This window comes from Balaenoptera ricei, chromosome 14 (genome assembly GCF_028023285.1).
Source record: "Balaenoptera ricei isolate mBalRic1 chromosome 14, mBalRic1.hap2, whole genome shotgun sequence".
NCBI classification, from domain to species: Eukaryota; Metazoa; Chordata; class Mammalia; order Artiodactyla; family Balaenopteridae; genus Balaenoptera; species Balaenoptera ricei.
In genome coordinates, this window is record NC_082652.1 from 65,009,125 (window position 1) to 65,034,577 (window position 25,453).

At 43.8% G+C, this 25,453-nt stretch overlaps 1 protein-coding gene across 6 annotated transcripts in view; it reads left to right on the forward strand.

Moving 5' to 3' along the window:
- Positions 1-25,453, forward strand: part of SETBP1 (SET binding protein 1) — a 383,487-nt gene that overhangs the window by 21,567 nt on the left and 336,467 nt on the right. The gene's annotated exons all lie outside the window — the stretch shown is intronic.

Consider the following 25,453-nt stretch of genomic DNA (forward strand, 5'->3'; position numbering starts at 1 on the left):
AGGAAGCCCCGTCTTTGTAGTAAATGCGGCTCTTCTAGGGCTGAGAGATCATTATCCTGGAAGCCAGTGGTGAGCTTTAGAGCTGGAGCTGGAGAAAGGGAAGGGGTAGGGGACTGACATGAAGATTTATCTAACAAACTGTAGACTTTTAGGACTGAGTGTTGAATGAACTTGGTACATGGTCATTTTCCTCATAAAAGTCAATGTGGGTGTGGAAAGCAGCTCTCTAGGTGATTTAGTGATGTTCTTTGGTTGGGAATGTATGGATCTAGGTTTCATTGTATTTATTTTGTGTCACAGAGGGTTACAGAGACCTCCCTTTCTGGGAGGGGTGTGACACTCAGCTGTGATAGCAGAGGGCTGCCCTAGTCCAGAAGTTTTTGTTTCCAACAATCTCTGGGTCTTGTGAACAGCTCTGAAAGGAGCCCTCTTGCTGACAGAGTTTTGCAGTTCTAGGTAGTAGATGTTAACCAGAGTCTTTGTAACTCTCTCCCCCACATCGTAATTATTTGGATTCTGGACATGATGGAAGATAAAATGGTCTATATGAATGAACCTCTCTCCTTTATACCCCAGAGATAATCTGTAGTGTTTCTGTTGACAGTGGTTTTTGAACTTTGGGATAGTCATTTTCAATAAAGCTGCTAAGAATCATGTTGTTTCTTTAGTGTAGGGCTTGTGCCCTTCCTTATGCTAGGCATTTTGGCTGATTTGTCGAAGTTAAAATCCAAAAACTTGGACTAGAAGAGACTTTTCTGAGTGACCAACACCCCCAGTTTGCTGAGACTATCCTGGTTTTTAAACAGAAAGTCCTGCATCCAGGTTCAGTCCTGGGCAAGCCAAGGCAGTTGACCATTTTACTTTAACATTGGGAACATAAAGGAATCTTTAGAAATTGGTGTGTTTTTACATAGCATAGAGGTAGTGCTTTCCCCTCTCCCCTCCCCATTTACAGCTTTGCGATGCTTTCTGGGTTGTCTGTCATAAAACCAAGGATTATCTAGATGCACATGGAAACTTTTGAGGTTTTTGCAAGCAGATGCAAAGAAATGCACGCAGGCTCAGAAAGTTAGCCTTTGCTTTGGAGTCGGGTCTCTTCAGCTTTGAAAATGAGTATCTTTGTCTGTGGCCACTGAGATGGCACAAAGAGTGTTGTTGGATTTTTGTGTGGGTGAGCAGTCTTGAAAACTGTGGTAACAATTTCCCCTCCATCCCCATCACTGCCAGAATTTGAGTAGCAGCCCACAGTTTTGGGTGTGCAAACCCAAATTCACTATCCTAGAAAGAGAGTAAGTTGTCCTGATCAGTACTACTTTCCTAAGGCCATAAGATTGTTCCCAAATATAGGCTTCTGTCTATTGGAATGCCCCAGAATAAAACTCTGGAATTTGTGACATGGGGATGATTTCAAAGCTGAAATGTGCAATGGACCTCTACTGTCATATCTGAAATTCTCAGGCTGGTCATTCTCACCCAAAAAGTTGGATGCCCTTTTGTGCTTTATTGGAAAGAAAGAAGAAATCGCTTCTTTGAATACGTGACTTACCAAGTATGCATTTCTAAGCCTGAGCAATTGGAGGGGAAAGAAAGGAAGGAGAAAGGCTGAAATTCAATGTACAGTGCTGTGTTATGCTGGCACTGTAATGGGAATATCTATGAACATTTTAAATTGTTAGAAGCTTGCTTCATTTTGTATTCCTTTATCCTTCCTACGTTATGCCTAGAGCTGATTCTTTCCAGAGATGAACGAATAAAGTTAACGGTACTGGGTCTTAATCATTTGATAGATGATAGGAAGTTCTCTGATCTCTATTGGATTAGAATGTGAACTTTATTACTCTTCAAGTGCCTGTTGTTTTGCAAACAAGGAGTAAGCAAAAGCTGGAGCTGAGGTGGAGAGGTGGAAACCTTGCTTACCATTTGTATAGAAAAGTTCAGTGGAATGAGCTTGCAGAATTTATTTATTTGTATGAATGGGAAGTACATGATCAGTAATTTGAGATAGGGAAAAGGATGAGGATGGCATTTTGTAAACATCAGATCAGTGTCTCACTCTAAAATCTAGTCTTCTGGATTTTTTATCTTGAGGCAAGTTGCTCACTGAAAAGTGTACATGGAGTGGCCCCTGGGACTCAGGTCCTTTGCTAAGAGCTTGGAAAAAGGCTCTGTTGAGCTGTTCCTTGAGCAGGTGGAGATGCCTACTTGGGTATCACCTGATCATATATGCTGACTTAGAGCAGGTTTGGCAAACTATAGTCCGTGGGCAAAATCCAGCCCCCCGCCTGTTTTTATACAGCCCACAAGCAAAGAATGGTTGGGAAAAAATCAAAAAGAGAATAATATTTTGTAAGATGGGAAAATTATATGAAATTCAAATTTCACTGTCCATAAATACAGTTTTATTGGAATGGAGCCACATCTATTTATTTACATTTCGGCTATGGCTGCTTTTGCACTTAGACAGCAGAGTTGAGTAGTTGTGACAGAGAGTGTATGGCCCTCAGAGCTTAAACTATCTGCTATCTAGTTCTGACCAAAAACACTTGTTGACCCGTGACTTAGGGGAAGGACAGTGAGTTTTAGGATAACAAGGATTTTGTTTTATTTCATTTTGTTTTGAACGATTCAGCCTCCAAACCTGGAGGCTGGGGAAAAATGAACGTTAATCATTATGTGCTTTTTTGTGTTGTTTTATGTTTTTGTTTGTTTTACTTTTGCAGACCAATCAATTTTGTTCAAGTCATTGTTTGACAGCCTTTGGCAAAGACAGCTTATATTGGACCCCAAATGATTTGCTTTTTCATTGTTTTTTTGTAAAAAGAACGTTCTGTAGGATAATTATGGCATTCCTTACATATCACAGCTAGTTTTCTGCTACTTCTATCTGTACATGTTCTACTGCTGTGGGGTGAGGAGATGTATGTGTGATATGCTTAAGAGCTTTATTCCACATTTCAAACCTAGGCCCAATCCTCCAAACTGGAGAGTTGTTACAGATTTTCAGGTAACAGGGCCACTTCAGTAGTAGGATGTTAGGAGGGACCCATGAAAATACCACTTCATTGGCTCAAGGATGCGTGGACTCTTCTAACCAGCGGACAGGTCACCTCCCTTCCATGTAAGCTTAGGATGGCACTTGAGATGCTGTCTGGAAGAGGGTTTATGATGAACTGATTTATGTGAGGTATAAGAGCAGCATTTGGTAAGAAGTGGAGGCTGAAAAGAGAGCTCAGAACATATTTTAGGGCCTCAGAATTGTCCTTTGGGCAGGTCCTGAGTTGCAGATGGATGATCCTATAAATGCACCCTGCTGTTTATCACAGCACCCATGTTGTTGCATCTTAGACTGACTCAGGTAAGTGGTATAATAACTTAAGCTTCCTCTACTTTCCTTCTAGGTTACTCAATAAAAACAATAGAGAACATGAGAATGAGTCTCTAGAAGCAAGTTCAGGTGTAACATGTGAACTTAAAATGTTCCAGCAGTGACAGGTTGTTGTTGTTGTTGTTGTTTTTAACATCTTTATTGGAGTATAATTGCTTTACAATGGTGTGTTAGTTTCTGCTTTATAACAAAGTGAATCAGCTATACATATACATATATCCCCATATCTCCTCCCTCTTGTGTCTCCCTCCCATTCTCCCTATCCCACCCCTCTAGGTGGTCACAAAGCACCGAGCTGATCTCCCTGTGCTATGCGGCTGCTTCCCACTAGCTATCTATTTTACATTTGAGTGTATATATTTCCATGCCACTCTCTCACTTTGTCCCAGCTTACCCTTTCCCCTCTCCATGTCCTCAAGTCCATTCTCTACGTCTGCGTCTTTATTCCTGTCCTGCCCCTAGGTTCTTCAGAACTATTTTTTTCTTTTTTTAGATTCCATATATACGTGTTAACATACTGTATTTTAAGAGGCTCTCAGCTGGACAGAGTTTAGCAGCTCTCCTCTTTCTGAGGACTTTCTGTGGGTGTCAGGACACCCACCAGGTTCAACGGCATGAGAAGGAGAGGGTGTTCTGAGACAAGCACTGTGCAGTGATCCAGGGTAGAAAATGTGGTGTGGTTATCTGCACCAACTGGCTTTGTGACTCTGGATCTGGAATATAACCTTGCTGAAGCCCTGGTTTCCTCATCTGCCGAATAGAGATGCTAGTTTCCACAAGATATAACCCAATGTAAGATTTTAGGAAAAAATGGGTAATTTACAGACCACACGTCATAGTAATAGTTCCGATTTATTGAGCCATGTGGCAGACCCTCAGCTAGCTCTTTTATCTGTATTCACTTTCTCTATTAGTCCTTATTGCAGTCCAGTCAGACAGATGGTATTTATTTACAGATGAGGAAATTGAGGCTCAGTGGCTTCAGATAAGCAGGAGCAGAGTTGGCCTTTGAAGTCAGTTCTTCTAGACTGTTTGGCCGATGCTGGAGTCCAGGCCTCAAGTGCCCACACGGGAAAGGGCTGCTGGGAGATGAGGATCCAGCATGAGGGCATTTCTCTCCCACTTTCCCACATTGGCGAGGATGGCAGGATCATAACCTGGCATGCTGTCTTAAATTCCAAGTGTTTCAAAGCCTCATGAGTTAGAGTCTTATTTTTTCCTTTATTGTGCTTATGGATTGTTATTTGCTTCTCTTTTGTTTCTTTAGACTTAATGTTCCCCTTCCCCCAGCTTCATCAGGAGAACCTATTTTCTCTAGCAGCAGGGACTTCAACCTCATATTCCTCAGGGCCTGCGATGGTCCTAGGAGCATGTTCAGGACTCCTTCTTAGTAACCCCATGTGGAACATCATCATATGTGTATGGAAAGACCCTATATTCTCTTTTGAGCACTCATAACCCTCTCCTGGGAAGTCTAATAGGTCACAAATTCATGTACTCATACTTCAAATAGCACCTTCCTCGTGTCAAACACACAAAGTATGGGAGAGAAAAAAGGCTTTTTAGGTGATGTAGATGGGAAGCTAGTCTGGCATCAGATTGCAGAGAGTAATGAATATCAAATAAATAAATGGGTTTGCATTTAATTCTATAAGTAATGGAAGTGCTCAGCAGGCTTTGAATTGGGGAAAGGAAGGGTTGGGGGTCCAGGGAACATGATGAAAGTGATGTAGGGAAGAGAAGCATAAAAGGAGAGTCTTGGTAGTACAGTTGTCAGTAAGGAGGGCTGCACCAGGGTTCTCCATTTCCCCTGTAGACTGCTGAGATGCACATTTCTCTCCTGACACTCTATGGGTTGTAGCAGTTTGGAGGGGCTGCAGGAGGGAGGGCATGTTGGGCAGGGGATGAAAGGTCACTCAGATTGCTGTACCTCTGGTGCTGCACCCATCGCCATCTCCTCATCCACTCTGATGGGTGGCCCTGAGCATCCAACAGAGAGCCTTCCACCCTCCTTAGGGTTCAGGCGTCCCTCCCTCGCCATCATTTGTGCAACCCCTTCTCTGGTCACTCCGAGGTGCATTGCTTGGCTGAGGGCTTGCCCTCCCATCCTCAGGGTATGTGAATGTGGTGCCTTGAACTCCTGGGAGTATATGAGCTTCCTCCCCGACAACGCCCTCAACCTGGCTGGGAGAGCAGGTCTGGACAGCATTTCTTCACAAGAAGCTGAATTTCTCCTCTCATTTAATTTTATATTTTCTTTCTATAGATTTTTTTTAAAGCAGCACATTCCTATTTATTCATCAGAGTGCCTGAAAATTTTGTTTCCTGATAGGTTTCTCTATAGTTATTTTAGAGCTAAAAACCTTTTCCATAAAGTAATTGTATCTACCGAGCAACAGGTTACATTTGACATCTGGAGTTGGTGTTCGGGAAAGAACACTGGACTTGGGGACAGGAGCCCTAGGTGCCAGCTCTGCCTCTGTTATTAACAGCTTCAATAAGAATGCTTTACCTTCCTGGATCTCAGTTTTTTCATGTTAAAAAAAAAAAGGAAAGAAAAAGAAAACAAACAGCTTTTGACCTTTGAAGCCTTATTTCTCTTCCAAAAACTGGAAACTTCAAGAGTCATTCTGTTAGATGAGGCAAGACTTTCTCTTTAAGAAAACTAGTTACTATAAACAAAATTTTTGACCTCTCTTCGGGACCCACTGTTCTGTTATCAGATTGTTTCCTTTTTGCCCCAGTGTCAAAAGGCCTAAAATCGTGGGAGCAAATGTCAGAGTTGAGCTTAAAAAGTAGTGAGATTTATCAGACTTGCATTCCATGAAGATATTCTGGGAATGTTTGGTTCCCCTCTTCCCTCCTTGTGTGCTTCTTGTTTTCTTCCTGTGTTTGGGATTCTCTGGGGGTTTAAAGCACCGTGCTGGCTCTTTTCCTCTTGGTACTTAGTTTCATTTTGGACTTCAACAAGGAACAGCCTTTGGTGAACTCCGTGCCATTGAAGATAAACCTGTCAGAGTAAAAGCAAGAAAATTGTGTTCTCATCTGATGGAGACTCATTCATTCCCTGAACTGTTCAGGTAAGAAATAAGGGATCTGTTAGAAAGAGTGCCTGTCCTGAGAGTGGATTTGAACTCAGATCCCCTGATTCTAGACCAGGTTCTCTGCAGAGAACCTGCACTAGAACCTGGGCTCCCTATAACCTTAAGCAAGTTACTTAATCCCTTGAAACAGTTTCCTAACTGTGTGAAAACCAGGGATAATAGTAGCACCTCTTTGCTGGTGTCTTGTGGAGATGAAAGTGCCTGGTGCGCTTAGCACAGCACCTCACTCAGTGTGCATCACCTTTCTTCCTGTTCTGCTTCTCTCTCTTCCAGGTCACCCACAGGACCCTCCTCAGTACAGGCACAGCTAGGTACACAGTGACCTGCAGTTTTACCGGGTGCCTAGGAGGCGTGGGCTGTCTAAGAAGCCATGTGTTTCTTTAGGCCGATCCTGTTTTAATAAATACCGCTCGTGGCTATGTTGAATTGTGTTGGGTGGGTGGTGGTGCCAGTGTCTTATTTCCGATGCCTGCACAAGCATCTACTAATAAAGCATGCCACTAATGCTTTTTTTTTTTTTTTTTTTGGTGGTGAGAATTGGTATGGGATTTATTTAGAGATGATTCAAAGGTCTTTTATCTCTGTGGTCACTTATCTGCCAAACCAGGATTGCTGCTAAGCTCAAAGCATGACTCAAAATGAAACTTTCGAAGCAGAGTCATAAGAACGGCAAAGTGGGGTTCAGCTCGTGCTTCCTTGCACCCCTGCCACGCTCCCAGCATTTGCAGAGTCACCCGCCCTTCTCCATCATCCCAATTCTACATCCTTGAAAAGTCCTCTCTTAAGGCATTTCCAGTTGACCTTCACTTGCATTGCCTTTTTTTAATTTTTAATAAAAGGCAAGAGAAATGATCCTGTTTTGCCCTTCTCTACCCCATCCTTTGGGTCTTCTGATTCCTGCAACTTTAAGTGAAAAACATCCCACCTTCAAAGCACTATGATGCAGGACATCCCAGGATGTCCCTCTCCTGCCTTTCTTGTTCATGAGACATGAGTCACTTTGGTCAGGAAGTCGCTGGGTCTGGTTAAGGGCTGCCTAGGCAGAGAACATGGGGATGTGGCAGTGAGGTTCTCAGAGCCTGGGCCCCAGGCATTGGTTCAGGCTCCTGACTGCCTTACGTACAGAAATCAAACACATGAGGCAGTGAAGGCTTGTGTTATAGGGGTTTGGCTTATCCACAATAAGCTAAAAATTCGTGTTAGAATTTTCACATGGCCAAGTTACTTTGGGGAAATGGTTTCAACTCATTTGGTCCTCAGGGTGACTTGACTTGGAAGGTGGCATTAAGGCTCTGCTCCCTGCATGCCCACAAGAGGAACCAGTGGCCAGAGGGAGAGGCTGCCAGTGGGGAAGGCAGAAGCTCAGTAGAGCCAGGTTCCCAGGAGGTGTGCAGATAGACACAGCATGCAGACACCCACATGGACCAGCAGTTGTGTGCAGTGTGTGCAGGAGTCTGAATTATGTGCTGTCTGGTGAAGCCGCAGCCCTTGGTGCAAGCTGAGGCCGCTGTCAGAGCGTGTCCGAACACGGACAGCCAGCCCAATCCCTGTCTTGAGGGCAGGTTTGGGTGACATAACTTCTAGGGCTCCTTCCCACCTTCCATAGTATTCCATTGGATCTTGGCCTATGAAGGCAGGGGGCCTCCGTCTGTAACTGGAGTGTGCCTTTGCCTCTGAAGTCCCAGGTTTGTTTTTTTTTCTTGCCTGCCCCTCCCTCCTCAGACTAACTTCCCTCACCTCCCCACCAGCCTCTGACCCCACCAGGGGAAAGAGTAGAGGCCTTTATTGACTCTGAAAAATCCAAGCAGTTCCCATCTTGGTACCTGGCCCTTGAGGCCATTTGATAATCATCATTAGTATCAAATGTGGGTTGCTTCAGTGTGTTTTTCTAGACCTTGTTTGTGGTGTTTTTCCCACAGTGTCTTCTTCGGCCCTCACAAGTTTCTAGCCAGTTTCACAGTTGGTGGGGGGGGATTGGCAGAGATGGAGCAGAGGGGGTAGAGAATTCTTGAAGGGACACAGACAGACAGCAGTTCTGTCCTTCAAGGTGGACCACCATGCCTTGCCAATAAGAAGTAATCATTTGCAGATATGAATGTGCCCGGGAACGTGGGCAGCCTTTCATGCCAGGCCAGTTAGTTCATTTGTTTAGTGCTGTGAATGAGAAGCCATTCACAGCACTAAACAAATCGGGGGTTTCAGCATTGTTCACAACAGACTGTATCCCTGGAGAACAGCCTTAAAGGAGTTGATCATGGGTGTGGTTAAAGGAGATCTATTTGTAGCATACAGTGGGAGTCTCTGTGATTTCTCCATCCTTGTCCTTTCAGGGGAGCAAGAGGTGGACACGGATTTATTTGGCTGTGCGGCTCTTTCTTGCACCATCAGGTTCCTGAACTTCCCAGTCTTCCCACTGGATTACTGCCACTGAGTAAATGGCAGGGCAGCGTCATGCTGGGATATGGGTGCAGTTGGGTCATGAAGGAAGGCAAGATTAGGAGATCCAGAAAGGGTCTGAGAACCAGGAGTTAAATCTGACACAGGCTAGAATCTGGCACCAGGTCAGGAGGCAGGCGAAGGCCAACCACAGAAACTATGTGTCAAAAGGAAAGAATGGGTCCACAGTTGGGTCACACTTCCAGCATCATGGACTTCACTGAGAGTCAGAAGAGCCTCTGAATATTTCCATTTCAGCATCCCTCATAAACAAACAGAAGACACCTTCCAAAATCCCTCATGGACAGTTATTTGGCTGCTGCTCAATGGCCCTCAGGGAGGAAGCTCGCTGCTACCTCTTGAGGCAGCTCTGGTTTTAGTAAAGCTCTTTCTTATGTTGCACTAAAATCATTCTTTTAAAAGCCTAAATATTTCCAGTTCCTGAAACTGTTCCTGGGATTCCATGGTTTCCTGATGCCAAAGCACCTTGGTTCCTATGCCAGGAATGCTAGTTTGTCAGTGTCCTTCCTAAAAGGCATCCGTGGGGAGGGCTCACAGAGCAGAGGACAAAACTGGAAGGTGGTCTGGGGCTACAGGGGACTGTGCCCTCCTCCACTCTAAGCATAGTATCTCTATTAACAGGACCCCAGGCTATATCAGCTTTCTGGCAGCTTCATCATTGTTAGTGTGTACTGAGCTCAAGGTCAAGGAGACTCCAATTTAATATTGCCTTCTGCTACTTTTGCTGGTCCAAATCATCACATCCTACATACAATGGACTCTGGGCCAAAGTGCAGGTGTTTGCATTATCCTTCTTATCATTTCTTTGTGCATAGTTATAGGCAGGGATCTGAGTCAAATATTAGTCAGATGGTCTAGTTAGGGTCTGTGGACTACACAGAAAGCACAGAAATAGGGCAACTGAAATGTAGATGCCCTCTCGCTCAGAGCTCCTCTCCTGTGCTTTCGTACTGGGGTATCTCTAGATGGTTCTCCACCATCTGTGAACCTGGTTTCTCATTTACATAGTGGCCTTTTTGGATCTAACTAAAAAAGTTTTAGAAGTGTGTTATCAAAGGTAAAGTATTTTCTTCTCGGTTACGGTGTAAGCTCTCTGAGGACAGAAGTTGCGTCTTTTATTTCCTGGCCTGGGTGTTAAACAAGTTCTTGTTAGCTCTGTGCCAATGAAGGTAGCTCTATGGAAAAAAACTCTCTTTTCTATCAGAACAGCCTCTGCCTAGTCAGCCCTGTATATTTTGCATTGGTTTTTTAGAAACATCTGAAACTTTTCATCATGCTGCCTTTTCTGTGCTCCCATCCAGATATACCGTAGCAGAGCTAAAGCATCTAAATTCCACATGAATCTACAGAGCTGTATGGTGTGTTCAGCATAAATGCTGTGTGGGGTATAGACAGTTCTTATTAGGAAGAATTGATCTCAGAGCATTTAGGGAAAAACACAGGACAGTACAACATACTGTCAAAATGAATGTTTCAGTTAGTGCATAGTGTGGAAAATTGGTAGCAACCATCACGTCTGCCCAGTACCTTTACAAAGGGTTTGCATCGTCCAACTGTGACCTCTTTGGTTTGTTTTTGGGATAGTTCCATGAAGCAGCTGTTATTCCTCCCTGTTTTAAAGACTGAGGGAGGGACTTTGAGGGTTTTTAATCTGGCTTGCCCTAGGTTACAACTAATTACCAGGGGAGAGGGAGTGGAGAGACTCAAGCCCTCATCAGACCCTTGGTCTCTTGGTTTCTAGCAGTAGGACGCCATCGTTGAATGGTGCACTTTAGCTGGTCCTGCTGGTACCTCCTCAAGGAGAGAATAGTTGAGTCCTATGCAGCTCACCTAATTGCTCCTCCTGCATGTTCCCAGTCTAGGCTGTGGGTGAACCTGGGCATTGTAGCTTCATCCCAGAGACCCACAGCTCCTTTCTTGGATGGCCCACAGCCACCTCGCCGCTGGAGAACATTCCTCATCAGGGCATGGCAGCAGTGAGACATGGTGAGAAGTGATAGCTGGCAGTACATGCAGCACAGAGCTATGGATAATAGGCTCACTGAGACTTAATCTAGAAGCTGTTTACAAAAGTATTCTTAGGTGTCCTGGTTTGGACTGAAAATGTGGAATTCAGCAAAGGACCTGTCCAAAACAAGATTCCATGAGTCCTGTCTGGCCTGGGACTTGAGGGGAGGGTGACCACTCCATGCTGGGGGTTCTGGTTTTGAGTCCTTCTGCTTTTAGCAAGTGAATCTCTGTTTTCTCATATTTAACAGGGGATTAACACCGTGTCTCTTCCTTACACATTACTTTGAAGATAATCTGAGCGCACGGTTGTAAAGTGGTTCTGAAATGTTAAAAGTGCAATGGAAATATAAGGTGTTTTTCTGTAGAACTACCCTATAGTAGATTCTTAACAAACTGTAGTCTCTAATTAAACTTTTCCAGGCTTCCTCTAATATCCCTAGGCTCTCTCTTCCCCAGCTTTGGATAAAGCCCCCAGACGTGGCTGTGATCAACAGCAGCTGCAGGTTGGATGTGATCAGCGGCCTAGTCCAGATCACCACCACATGGTGTAATTGCCCTTTGTGAAATTCTGGGGCGAGAGGTCAGCCTTCTTTACCCATCTTTGTCACTTCTCAGTCATCTGTATCCTGGTGGCAGTTGGGTTATCCCGGCATCCTTCCCCTACCCCCACCTCCCTGCCCCACCCCCCTCTCTTGGAGCCCAGGAAAAAACCATCTGCTGAGTTGGCTTTCAGAAGATTTTTTTTTAAATACCAATTTCCCTTTGTTCCAAGGCAACCTCCAATCAGAGCTGGGGTCTGCTGGGTTTGGCGAGAGGCTGGTATTGTGTTTCGTGCTCCCGGAGGAAAGGTTGTCCACTTGCTTTTCTTTTTGATTCGATTCCCTGCCATTCTGCAGGAGAGTCAGAAGTTGCAGCTGCCGCTGTCAGCTGTAAATGGGGGACCCCCTTGTTTAAGAACCTCATGTTAATCCTTTGGCAGGGGGTGGAAAAAATAAAAACAAAAACAAATACAAAACCAAAAAATTAAAACCATCACTAAGAAAAGTATTTCTTCCTGTTCCCACCTCGTTTTGTAAGTCACACAAAATCTTACTGGTTGCTTAAGCTTAGGCCTTGCTGTCCTTGGATGTTTGCTTGGAGATCCTTTGGTGTACAGCCTCTTACGTTTCCTCATTTCCTGCTGAAGAATATGAACTGTGCATCAGAGGCAGAGGAGAGTCATTCTTTTATGGAAAACTTGAACCACAGGGAAAAGCAACTGGCCATGCAGGCTGCTTTCCTGAGCAGAGCCACAGCCACCGCTTTGTTGCTGAGCGCAGCCGGGAACATTGCCAAGCACTCGACACACACTGTCTACTAAATCCGCCCCACCACGGCAATGGAGATGTTATTACCCCTATTTTACAGTTGTATGCACTGAGGTGCAGAAAACCTCCAGTGCCTTGCCTCAGTCTCAGGGTCGGGAAGGTGGGATCCCAGCGTGTCCACCCTCTGAGCCCTGAGGCAGCTCCTCACTCAGGACTCGGGGGGTTGAGCCCAAGCCCAAGGTTCTAAGCCTGCCCTCCTGAAGACCCACAAGCAGGTGCCTTCTCAATGTTTCCATTTCTCTGTAAACTGGGACCAGAATAGCTAGATGCCTGAGAACCCAGAGGGACAGTTTGGTCAAATCTTGTGAAAGTTTTATAAGCTCTTCTATTCCTGAACCTTGTGCATTTGTCCTCTTTTCCTGTCATGTTCCACAAAATAAGTGAAAATCATCTCAGCAGGTTCAGGAGGTGCTCTGAGATATCTTCTCAAGTGGTCCTGCAACGTTGTGAGCAGAGCACCCTGCTGGCCTCCGGCTTTGCACGCCCAGCCCTCGCTTGCTACACACACTCCCAACCTTCACTCATGGGCTTTCCTGGGTGAGAGCCTTTAACAAACCAAAGGGTATGTTTTGCTCCTCTATGGTGGTGAGCGGAGAGGTCAAGGAATGAACACATGATGAATTCCGTAAATTGGTGAAAACCCATAAAATCCATAAAGCTGTTTTTAAACATGCTATCTCCTCCATCCTCTCACTGTTAGGCTGGAATTATGACACGGAGCATCGGGGGACTGGAGGATCCCCCTAGAGTGGAACATAAAATAAAACAAACAAACACAACAGAAAGAGAGAGAGGCCAATGGTTTCTCTTTTGCTTCCTCCTAAGGATATAGAATTTTCCTAGATAACTTACAATGCATGTGTGTCTGTATTTATTTTACTATCTTAAAATACATTGTAGGTGCCTATTAATGTGAATTGTAAGAAATATGGTGACTTGACTTAGCAATGTACTCAGCTTTGCTCCTGAAACTCTCCGATAAAGTCCTTGTTCAAAACCTTACTATGTGAACTGAACTAATTTTTACTAACTGATCTCTCCTTCACTTTCTAATACAATCCAAGAGTAAAAACAAATTGCCTGAAGCAATTCAGAGAGAGAGAGCAAGAGAAGACAGCATATAGACACATTGGACTAGGTGAGAGAGGTTTTAAGTGCTGGTATCCGTAAGCTGGGTGGTAGCGGGTACAGGGGCAGTGGGCCAGGGACCAAGAAGAATGGTCCCTACTTTCAGCTCTGCCAGCTGACTCAGGCTGCACTTTGGGTTAGCCAGCCTCCCTCTCTAGCTCTGTTTTACCTGAGGCTGCAGATCCCAGAGGTGTGAGAGCAGAACAGGAGGAACTAGTAAAAGGAGAATGTTGACTTCAGAACAGTGGGCTCTGCTGGACCCGAGAAAGATGGCCCAACAAAGAGTCGTAGAGCTGAGCTGAGCAGCACTTGGGTACCCCTGCTGATGCTAACTGTCCCGTTCACAGTGCTCCCTTTCTTCTGCATCACTGAGTCATTCATTCATTTATACACTCATTTAGTAAAAGGTATTTTCTTCAATCCCTATGTGTTGCATGCCAGGCACTATCATGGAGTTATAACTGGGCATTATTCTTAAGTGGGGTAATGTTGTCTGTCTGATTTGCAGGCTACCTCAAAGTAGGAACTGAGACAGAAAAGCTTCTTCATAACACCTCAACTAGGAAGAAGGATGTCAGAATTCGCAAAAAAAATTACCTTGTAGTTGACTGGTTGATTTGACTGAGTGATAGGGACAGTCCCTGGCTAATTAAAAAGAAAGACGAGAAGTACCTTGAAGCAGAACAAGATGAGACGTGAGTTGAAGGCATCCATTCTGTGAAACACATGTGGTTTATGGTACTGATGTATTTAATCAGTGGGATGTCCTTGAGATTTCCAGCATAGAAAGAAGAAGAGAGAAAAGCAAGGTTGGCTGAAAACCTGAAAAATCATGTCACACATTTTGTTAGAGGGAGCAGAATCCAGAAAATAGTGGAGGAGATGGAAGTAGAAAAGTAGAAATCTCCGGTTACTGGGGCAAATCAGGTGCAAGGGTGGAGGCCATGTGAGAGCTGGCCCCTGCAAAGGGAGGGAGGGAAGTTTGGCATCTGAAAGAAAAGGTGGGGTGGGGGGCAGAGAATTCACTCATGCTTATGGGCTGGGGGAAGGGCTGCCTCTGAAAGGCTCTCTCAGTCCAGGCAACCAGTGCAGAGGAGGGATGGAAGAACTGGTGAGAAAGCGGGCACTCCTGGATGAGCTTGGCCTTTGGTCCTGGACCCTCTCAAAGGTACTTACTGCTCCACCCGAGGTACCAGTGGCTTTCTACTAGTGAGGAAGCCACTGCTCACAGCCCCTTGGGGGCAGCCGTGCAGGTGGGCCTGAGAGGAGCCCCCACGGGCTGGACCAGCTGTGCCCCCTCCACCTCTAGGGAGGAGCAGGTGCTGATCTTCTGGATGCCTGGCTTTCCTTCTGGCTTCATTCCTAAATGACAGCTGACCTTTGCTCCCGATATTAGGCCTGCAGCAGAGCCCTCTCCGTCTGGCCCTGACTGCTGTGCAGCAGTGGCTGCTTCTGCTCATCTCATTTAACACAGGGAGACAGCTGCTGGCCCTTGGAGCTCTTCTTTCTCCGAAGAGGACAGCCCGGCTATGGGGGTCAGCCTGCGGGCAGTGGAGGCAAAGAGATGGAGAGGAAGACATATATTTAGGAGATGATCCAAGTCAAATCTAGAGAATATCAGAGAAGGACGTACAGTCACATACATCCTTCTGTCATCGTGTTTTCTCTGATGAGCTCTGTCTGAGGAGCCCTGAGAAGGTGGTGTGGTTTGGTGTGTGCCTTAGAGAGTATTTGGTGTTAGGTGCACATACATGTATGTGTGTGTGTCTGGCCTCTGGGAAGATAGATATTGTATATGATGCAATAGAGCCCTGACTGAGAAGCAGGAGATTAGTCTCTGCTCCTGACCACCTGGGTTTCCTCACTGCCTCTTGTTCTCAGGAGTCACATCTTGAAATGAAGGCAATGAAGCAGAATACACAGAAGTCTTTTCCAATTGTGATATTCCAATAAGTCCCCATATAAATACTGATTCGTATAACTAGGAGGCATATTAATATATGGACTTGATTTGACCTAATTATTAATATAATAACATGCATAGTTTTGTTAAATAGCTGCCTATAAGTATAAAATACATATTTATTTGAAAAAAGAGTATAGACGTATTCTGCTACACTTGATATGAATGATGACTAAGAATGAAAATCCGGGCAGGTGAAAGGATACAGAGCCATCACTCCAGGTATATACGGACTTGTTTGGCCTTCAAAGAAGCCTCCAAGCTTCACCTTTTGTTGGGGAGGTTAGGCCCAAGTGTGGTGGTCATCTTGTGCCAGATGCTGGGGTGTGTGAAGAATCCAGAGAAGGATGAAGGAAGAGAGGAGGCTTGAATGGGCCTTGAGGGCAGCAGAGGATGTAGGCAGGAGGAAAAAGTGGCCAGGGCATTGTTTGAACCATTGTCCAGGAGGCAGGATGCTCACTGTCTGCCTTGAATCCGTTGGGCTGACCTGCAAGGTTTACCTGGAAATCTGGAGTGCAGGAAAGCCTTGGGAGAGCAGATAGGGAGATCCGACTTCTTCCTGAGCGCGTCAAGAAAGATATGTTGCCACCCGGTCCCAAGTTGGGGAGAAGAGAATGGGGGAGTCTGCAGAGAGCTGCTTTAAGAAATCAAAATACAGCAGCAATGGAGGGAAGCAAGCCCAGAGTGGACAAGAAACAGAGGTCTACTGCAGCCCCCAGTGAACAGAGGAAGTGCCCTTGGTTTTTGCTATCACCCTGAAGAGGCCTAAGGAGCCTTCAGGCAGGTACAAAGGAACAGCCTCCGACATTTTGATTCCTGTGAGTTAGAGAAGCTCAGTCATTTTCTTAAGAATCCATTGATTGTGTGTTAGGGACACTTATGAAAAGCTGATTAGAAAGTGCCTGGAGTGAAGAAGAGCTTAAGGTGTCCACAAAGTTTCCAAATCCAGTATTTTGCTGTGGAGTTTTGTTTCCAGCTGTCTGTTTCACTGTTTTGTTTTCTGCTATACTTCGTACCCATTCCTCTGCTACTACTGAGTTCTCCAGCTCAGTATAGGACTCAGTAAATATCTGCTTTTCCACCCCTTCTCCAAACAGCTGAAATGGGAGAGAAAAGCCAGCATATGTTTGCTTCCACCATCATTTCCTCTCAAACCTTTTTTAACTCCTTTAGGTGTGATCTACCCATACACAGTGAGGAAGAACAAATTGCGCTTTTTGTGTGTTAGAAAGGAACAAAAATGCATATGGCCATGATGGGGAATTTCCCCCACCCTCAGAAGGTGGGGGGGAACAGGGCAGTGGTGTGAAAGAATGAATTAGTTATGGCAAATCTTGTTAGTGTCCATTGTAAGGAGAGAAGCTAAGCCATCTGTGGCCACTTGCAAAATTGTTCCTTGTTTGTTCAGGCTCCCCACCGAAGCAAATCTTTGTGGCTTCTTCTAATTTGTGTACTGTCACTTGTTTGCCAACTGGAGGGTGTCTGGACATGTGTATGTGAGAGGGCGTCTGAGTGGACATGTATGTATGTGTTGGTATGCTGTAGAAATAGATGTCTGGGGGTCTGGCTTTGATGGGGCTCTGGGCTTAGGAGGAGAGGGAGGAATCCTGGGAGAGCCTATCTATGTCATTTTGGGACATTCCTCATCAATATCTCCAATTGCCTTCTTGTGCTCCTATCCTTCACTTCTCCTCTGAGTCTCCTGCTGCCCTAATTTCTCTCCCATCTTTGCTTCAGCTTCAGTTCTTAATTGGTGGTGTGTGTTCTGAAAGAGGTAGAACACGTTTAGGGCAGTTTACATCCTAGTTAAAAGCTAAGAGAGGTATGTGCCACCAGTGTGACCAAATAGTTCTATGTCAAAGATACTGTTGTTGCACCTCCGTTCATTCTACAAGTGTTTACAGTGAGCCTACTGGAGACAAGTGGTGTACCGGATGCTGTAGGGATCTAAAGGCTTCGTGACCTCCATTACCCTTGTCTTCAGGGAGCTTCCATGGAGTGGAAGTGATACATGATGAGCAACACATGCTCTGTGGATGGGATGAACTAAGTTCTGGAGGAGGGATTGGTTATCATCGTCCATTGACCACCAAAGGCTTTGCTCCTGAGGGAGTGTGGAAGACAGAAGATTGTGTAGGGTGTGTGGTCAGGAGGGCTCTCATGCTAGACTTCTGGGATGTCCAGGCTGGCATCCTAGGGAAAATGGTAAACACAAATCTACAAGAATTAAAAAGCGAAAATGCTCCTTTTGCTTATCATCAGGCCATCCTACGGGAAGGTTGATATAATAGGATAAAAATCTGGGAAAAAATCTGGAGTTCTTCTGTGTTTATGTCTAAAAGCACCAGTAACTTATTCTCTCTATGATGTTGTGAAACTGCACCTTAATTTCCCTTTTGTAAAAAAAAGGACATCCTGCTTTTTCCCTCTCTTCCTCTTACTTTCCTTTATACTGGGCAAACTCTGGCTATAAAGAAAGTTGGTGCTTTCATCTCTTCAGAAGACCCTTTTTTTATGCTGTAGGGGGCATTCTCCATAGCCATCTGAGTGGGCCAGACTGCTTCCCAGTGCTTGATGGATACACGTAAAGAATATTAAAGCTGAAAGAGACCTTGAAGATCATCAGAGCAATCTTCCCTTTACAGATGAGGATAGAGTCCAAATCAGGATGTTTCATGATTTGTCCAGGATCACATGGCCAATCAATGAAAGTCTGGAAAAAAAATCCTTTTTAATCCTCACAATGCTGGGTGCTAAAGAAGAGACAGGACACTCTATTACTGTGGCCATTCATTGCCACTGCACCGGAGTCTCCCTGCCTATTTGCTTGGCCCGTCTTATTACAGTTTGGCACTTCTCTCTTGAATCCTCCTGAACTGACATGGCTCTGTCTAGGAGGATCAGATAAAGGGAGCCTTTATTTCCTAGCTGCCCTGTACATGCAGCATTCAGAGAAGAGGGGCTAGAAATGGGGGTGGGGAGGGGAGAAAACATTCGTCTTTTAATACTGGCCTGACATGAAAGCCTCACTGACAGGCACTTTGAGAACCCAGCTAAATAATGGTCACAACCAAGACAAAACATAAAACTGACCCACTAGTTATGCGGTTACTTAAACATGATTTACCCTTCATTATGCTGGCTGGGACCTGGGGATCTCATTTCTAATGAACCAAGAGACGGTACAATTAATTACATTAGAAGGAGTGCTATTAGACAGCAGACTGGTCATTGCAAAAGAAAAGGTCCTTAAATATTCCCCACCTTCCCCCAAAACTTGCAGAAATACACAGGAATAGCACAGGTCACATATTGGTGGACACAGACAAGAACGGGAAAATGGTGACTGCTAGTGGTCCCAAAATGGGATGTGGGATGGGGGGTGATTAGCTAGAACCAGAGAAGTTGCAGTGATTGGGAGAAGGAGGGGCAGGGGTTTAGAAGGGAATTGTTATGTGATTTGGCCAAATGTGAAAAGTCCACCAGGAGCTCTGCATCCTCAGTGCCCTGGTGGACCTGATCTGCATCTTATGTGTACATCTGACAGCCAACCCTGAGCCTCTAATTGCAGTGACCTGCCCACTTGAGGTAGTTAGGATTTGGAAGTGGCTGGACTAGAAAAAAGGCACTGAAGGCTGGGAGGCCACATTTAGGCCAGTGAGAATGGGAGCCCAGTTACAGGAAGAGTCCCATCCACCATGATGTGCTAATGTGTCTGATCATCTTTTGATCACGCAAGCGGATCGCAGAAGCTCTCCTTTGACTCCGATTGCTTTAGGGGTGTTGTCATATCTCCCTTTGGTTGAACATAGTAGTCAGAGAAGTCAGCTCTGCAGTGGAGTGTCTGAGCTGGAAAGATGAGAAGGTAAAGCCTGGAAGATTTGAAGAGGGCAGGGCCAAAGGTTAAAGGAGAAAGGTTAACAGCAGGCAAAGACCCAGGATTGAAATATTTGCTGAAGGCTGACAGGCAACAGAATAGAGGCAGACGAGTGGCAAATTCCTGTTTTCTTCTCTAAATGAGAAAATATTTTGAGTGGTATTCAGTCAGACTGCATAATGCATTGAGGTGGGGGCCGGAGATGGAGAGAGAACATGAATGAGAGAGAATATTAAATAACCCAGGGAGCCAAAGTGACTACAGAGTTCAAGGAGCTGTGTAAGCGTCATCCTCCTTTGCCTCCTTATTTGGGCAGCTCAGCATTCATTTCTTCACTCACTGGTCCAGCACGTGGTCATGAGGACCTGCCGTATCCGGGCAAGGGGTTAATAGCTGCCCATAGGAATTAGCATCAGACAAATGAAAAAGAGGCCAGTCCTTCCTCTCAAAGGCACGCAGGTGCATGAACGGTGATTCCAATGCAAGCTGCAACTTTTGGTTTAATGCTGTTAAGGTTGTTTTCTTTTAAAACCTGAATCTTACAGTCATCTGTGTCTGCTCACAGTTTAGTGAATACTTTTATATAATCTTGCATCTAAGAGAGAATATAAAGTGATTTCATCTACCCTAGTGCTCAGGCTATCCCAGGGTGTTGTTTCCAAGCGGGGTTACCCTGCACTGCTCGGGGAATTGTGCAGCAGGGCTGGGGCGCCGTATGTGCAGGTGGGAGAGTCTGGGTGTGGGGAAGTGGTTAGGAAGTAAAACAGTTGTTTGTTGTACACAAACAAACAGCTCAGTCAGAGCCAGCTCTCCTCCTCCTTGCTCGGCCCTGCCTGCTCTTGCTTGTGAGGATGGCTGTGGTGCTCAGGAGTGCAGGTTCATTTAGGTTTCTAGACTGATGGTGAGCAGCACTGGTGGTTTATTCACTGGGATATTTATGAATGACAAGAATGTAGAGCTGGGAAGGCTGTGAGGGTCATATCACAGAGGGCAATCCGCAGAAGTTAAGTGACATCCCCACGGTGCCTGTGAGGTTGTGGCAGAGCTGGGACCCAGCCTTAGCCCCCTGACTCCCCAGCCAACTTTGGGTTCACTGCCACCTCTTCCAGGAAGTGATGACTCAGAGTATTTCCATCAGCATCTCTTACCGCTACCCCTCCTCCATTTTCTTCCTACAGCCACCAAGCCAATAATAGACCAAAGCAGTTTCAATTTTAGGCAGTTTCCTTTTTTACTTAGAACTCTATGTTTAGAAAGGGTGCTGGGGTAGTGATGATAGCTGGGGGTGGGAGGGAGGTGTGAGAAACTTCAAAGGGGGTGGGTTTCTCCTGGTTCTCAGGTAACCTGGAGGAAATCAGAACTGGGTGCTTTCATGGAACCTTGAGTAGGTCTCTGAAAGATTCCTTCCCCTCTGAAGTTTTTCTGGCTTTTTAGTTCAGGAGGGAATTTCCCTCCTGTCAATTCTGGGACCATCCTAAAGCTTCATAAAATTCTTATGTAAGTTTTAAACTTTAAAAACTAACTAGTGTGAATTATTACAAAGTACTTTGTAAGTGACATTTCAAGCTTTTGGATTTTAGTTCATTCCAATAGTCCTAGATGCATATTATTTTCTTTTCGAGGAAGGTAGAAACTTTGCTTTATTGTAGGGCCTAAAATTGGAAATTACTGAAAGAGATTATGAATAAGCTAATAATAATTGCTGTCTCTTAAGTTCTGTATATTAGGCACTGATGCAAATTTATATGTAATCCTCCCAGCAGCTCTAAGAGGTAAGTCTTATTATTCCCAATTTGCTGATGAGTACACTGTGGCTTTGGGAAGTTAGATAGCTTGCCAAATGGCACATAGCAAGTGTATATGGGTGTGAGTATTTGAAGTCAGGTCAGTCTGATTTTAAAGTTCATATTCTTAATCATGAGGCTATATGGGCCTCGCATTTGCAGTTTAGAGGTCATAATATTACATCAATATGTAATAATATTGCTTTTAAATTTCATGACATGCTTGCTTCCCAATGAACTATACTTGGAAGTTTATTAAATTTTTAAGGTATACAAAGATTTCCTGAAGGCCTTGTTTTAACAAATGCCTCAAACCACACAATGGTGTGCTTCGTTCCGTAATTCATTTTTGGAATAATATGTGAAGAAGAGCCCAAGATGAAAGGACCTAACTAAATTGTTGTATGACAGCCATGTTCCCACTCTGGTTTCTGCTTTCACATTCTGCGGTCAACTGTGGAGATAAATCCCTTTGCTACTGATCTTACTGAGGAGGAAGGGGTGTGAAGGTGATGGCTATCAAAGGATCTTGGAAAGTTGAAAGCATTATCCAAATGCAAGAATAGAACATGTTAACAGATTTTTTTTTTTTTTGTAACAGTCTAAACATGTTTCAGTCTCACTTTTCAGATCTTAAATGAAGTCTATTTAGTTTGGGTTGCTCAGTGTTTTAGCTCTCAGGAAGCGTTATACACATTTGACTCAAATATTTAGTCAGGATGTATATAGGCATGTGTGTGTTTTTGTGTGTATATATTTTGATTCCTAAACAAAAACAAGCTTTTAATTTGTTTTACTGTCAGTGTTCTCATTCCTGTCACCCACTTTGGGGTAGAGATTATGATGAATGCTATCTGTTGAGGTTCCTATCTTCAAGGGCCTTATCATCATTTCCTTTTCATTTGAAAGTCTTTAAGGATTTGTTGCTGAATGTCTTATGTGTCCCATGAAGATGCATTTAGATGAGAAACTTGCTGTTCTAGAGGCAGCCTAGGCACTGAATGGCCAGAATCTCCTTTGAGTTGAGGAGAGTGGATAGTTGGCAGACACTATCTTTGTATGAGCTCTGTTGGTGGTTGCCAACTATATGACTTGAGGTATCCAGAATGTTCCCTCCAACCCTAATGAGAACAAGAATCATTTAAGCAACCCCTACTGTATCTTCACTAAGCTCTCAAAACACCTTAAATGTGAAATCTTGACCACCTTCATAAAATTGGATTCTTACAGGTGAAATGGACCCATGCTGGTATTCCTGACAGACACTTAGCTGCCCTTGTCTGTGCTTTGTGAGTGGCCTTTCCAGTGTTGGATAGTTCTGGGCTTAGATGATTTTTCCCATTTTGGGTTAAAGTATTCCTCTTTGTAACCCTGCCTTTTAATCCTAGCTAACCCTAAAACAGAAACTATGCTAGAGAGTTGGTGACACTTTTCTAAGACCCTAAACTGAAACCCAGATCACTTGTATCTGGTAACAAAAGAGACTTGATTTGGGGGGAGATCCTTAGAAGTACCATTCATGCATTTCCTCATTTGTCCTGTTGCCACTTATGAAGTCCAGTCTACAGAATGAATGAAGGCTATCTCGGGAAGAAATCAGAGTCTTCTCTTCTCTCATTCAAGGCTCATTACTTAGGAATATGCTGATTCTGAGAGACTGAATCATGCACCTCTTCTGCGTTGTGATCACATTAGCACAGCTTGGCTACCTTATTCAAACTCTGGTGTTATAACGTCTGATTTATTCCAGATAGCAGGGCAGTCAGGGGATAGGGAGAAGTAGAAGCCTTTGGGATGTTTAGTGGCTGTTCACTATTAGAAACTTGAGTTTCTCAGAATTGGTCATCTCTCTGGATATCAACATTTCTCTGTGCTAAATTTATTTGCAATCTATTAAAAATCACAGAAGGTATGCATACTTGAAAAGTGCACTGTTTTAAGTACAAGTAATCAAATTTAAGGTGCATCTGGGTACCTGTTATTAATGTCCCATAGTGATGATTTATTTATTCCACTAACAATGAATGAGTTTGGATTCTGAGGCAGTCATTGCACTCAGTATTAAGCATATAAAATCAAATAAGACATGCCATCTTCCTTCAAGAATCACACAAACTTTCATAAGTCATAGCAATATTTTTTTGGATCTGTCTCCTAAAGCAAAGGAAATAAAAGCAAAAATAAACAAATGGGACCTACTTAAAAGTTTTTGCATAGCAAAGGAACCCATCAACAAAATGAAAAGACAGCCTACTGAGTAAGAGAAAATATTTGCAAATGATATGACTGTCAAGGGGTTAATATCCAAAATATATGAGCAGTTCATACAACTCAACATCAAACAAGCAAACAAACCAATTAAAAAATGGGCAGAAGACCTGAATATACATTTTTCCAGACATACAGATGGCCAACAGGCATATGAAAAGATGCTCAACATCATTAATCATCAGAGAAATGCCAATTAAAACCACAATGAGATATCACCTCACACTGGTCAGAATGGATATCATCAAAAAGAACACAAATAACAAATGTTGGCAAGGATGTGGAGAAAAGGGTACCCTTGGACACTGTTGGTGGGAATGTAAATTGGTGCAGCCACTGTAGGAAACAGTATGGAGGTTTCTCAAAAAACTAAACATACAGCTACCGTATGACCCAGCAATTCCACTGCTGGGCATATATCCGAATAAAACTAAAACACTAATTCAAAAGGATAGATGTACCCCAATGTTCATAGCAACGTTATTTACAATTGCCAAGAAATGGAAGCAATCTAAGTGTCTATTAACAGATGAATGGATAAAGAAGATGTGTTATATATATACAATGGACTATTACTCAGCCATAAAAAGAATGAAATTTTGCCATTCATTTTTGCAACAATATGGATGAACTTGGAGGGTATTATGCTAAGTGAAATAAGTCAGACAGAGAAAGACAAATACTGTATGATATCACATATATGTGGGATCTTAAAAATACAACAAACTAGTGAGTATAACAAAAAAGAAACAGACTTACAGAAGTAAAGAACAAACTAGTGGTTACCAGTGGGGAGAGGGAAGGGGGGAGGGGCAAGAATAGGGGTAGGAGATTAAGCAGTACAAACTGTGTGTAAAATAAACTACAAGAATATATTGTACAACACAGGGAATATAACTTATATAATTATATAATATATAATATAATTATATAACTTATATAATTATATATAAAACATATAATTATATAATATATAATATAATTTATAATAACTATAAATGGAAAATAACCTTTAAAAATTGTAAATCACTGTGTTGTACACCTGAAACTTATATAACATTGTACATCAACCATACGTCAATAAAAATGAAAAGAATCACACAAATTTGAGTGAGACAGGCTAATAAAGTGAAAATTATCAAATAATATACTAAATGCAGTGAACAGAAAGCTTCAGGGATGGAAGGGGAGGGAACCCTTGGAGCAAGTTTTGAGGGACAAGAGGAATAGGTTGGACTAAGGTGGAGAATGGACATTCCACAAAGAAAGAATGGCCTGGACAAAGGTCTGGGTGGTAAAACACAGGTTTGATGAGAGGAAATACAAGTAGTTCTGCTCAAATTAATGACACAAAGAGTGTGTTGGGAGCAGTGATGAAGGTTGAGCAGTGGGAAGAATGCAGATAGGAACTAATATTTGTTGCATCCTTATTAAGTGTTGGCTAGAGTTCTAAGCCCTTCACCTGTTTACCTAATATAATCCCCATAAAAGCCTATGAGATAACTACTATTCTTATCCCCACTTTACAAATGAAGAAACCGAGGCACAGAAACACTGAGCCATTTGTCTGTCACACAACTAGGAAGAGATGGGACTTCCCTGGTGACGCAGTGGTTAATAATCAGCCTGCCAATGCAGGGGACATGGGTTCGAGCCCTGGTCTGGGAAGATCCCATATGCCGCGGAGCAACTAAGCTCATGCACCACAACTACTGAGCCTGCACTCTAGAGCCCGCGAGCCACAACTACTGAGCCTGCGTGCCACAACTACTGAAGCCCGCATGCTTAGAGCCCATGCTCCGCAACTAGATAAGCCACGGCAATGAGAAGCCCGCGCACTGCAAGGAAGAGTAGTCCCCACTCGCTGCAACTAGAGAAAGCCTGCTAGCCACAACTAGAGAAAGCCCGCGCACAGCAACAAAGACCCAACACAGCCAAAAATAAATAAATAAATTTATTTTAAAAATTCTATTAAAAAAAAAAAAAAAAAAGAACTAGGAAGAGGTGGAGGTTAGAATTGATCCCATGAAGCCTGGCTCTAGAGCTCACTTTGGATCACTGTTCTTGGGCCTTGTGTACAAGGAGGTTGAACCTTATCCTGAAAATTATG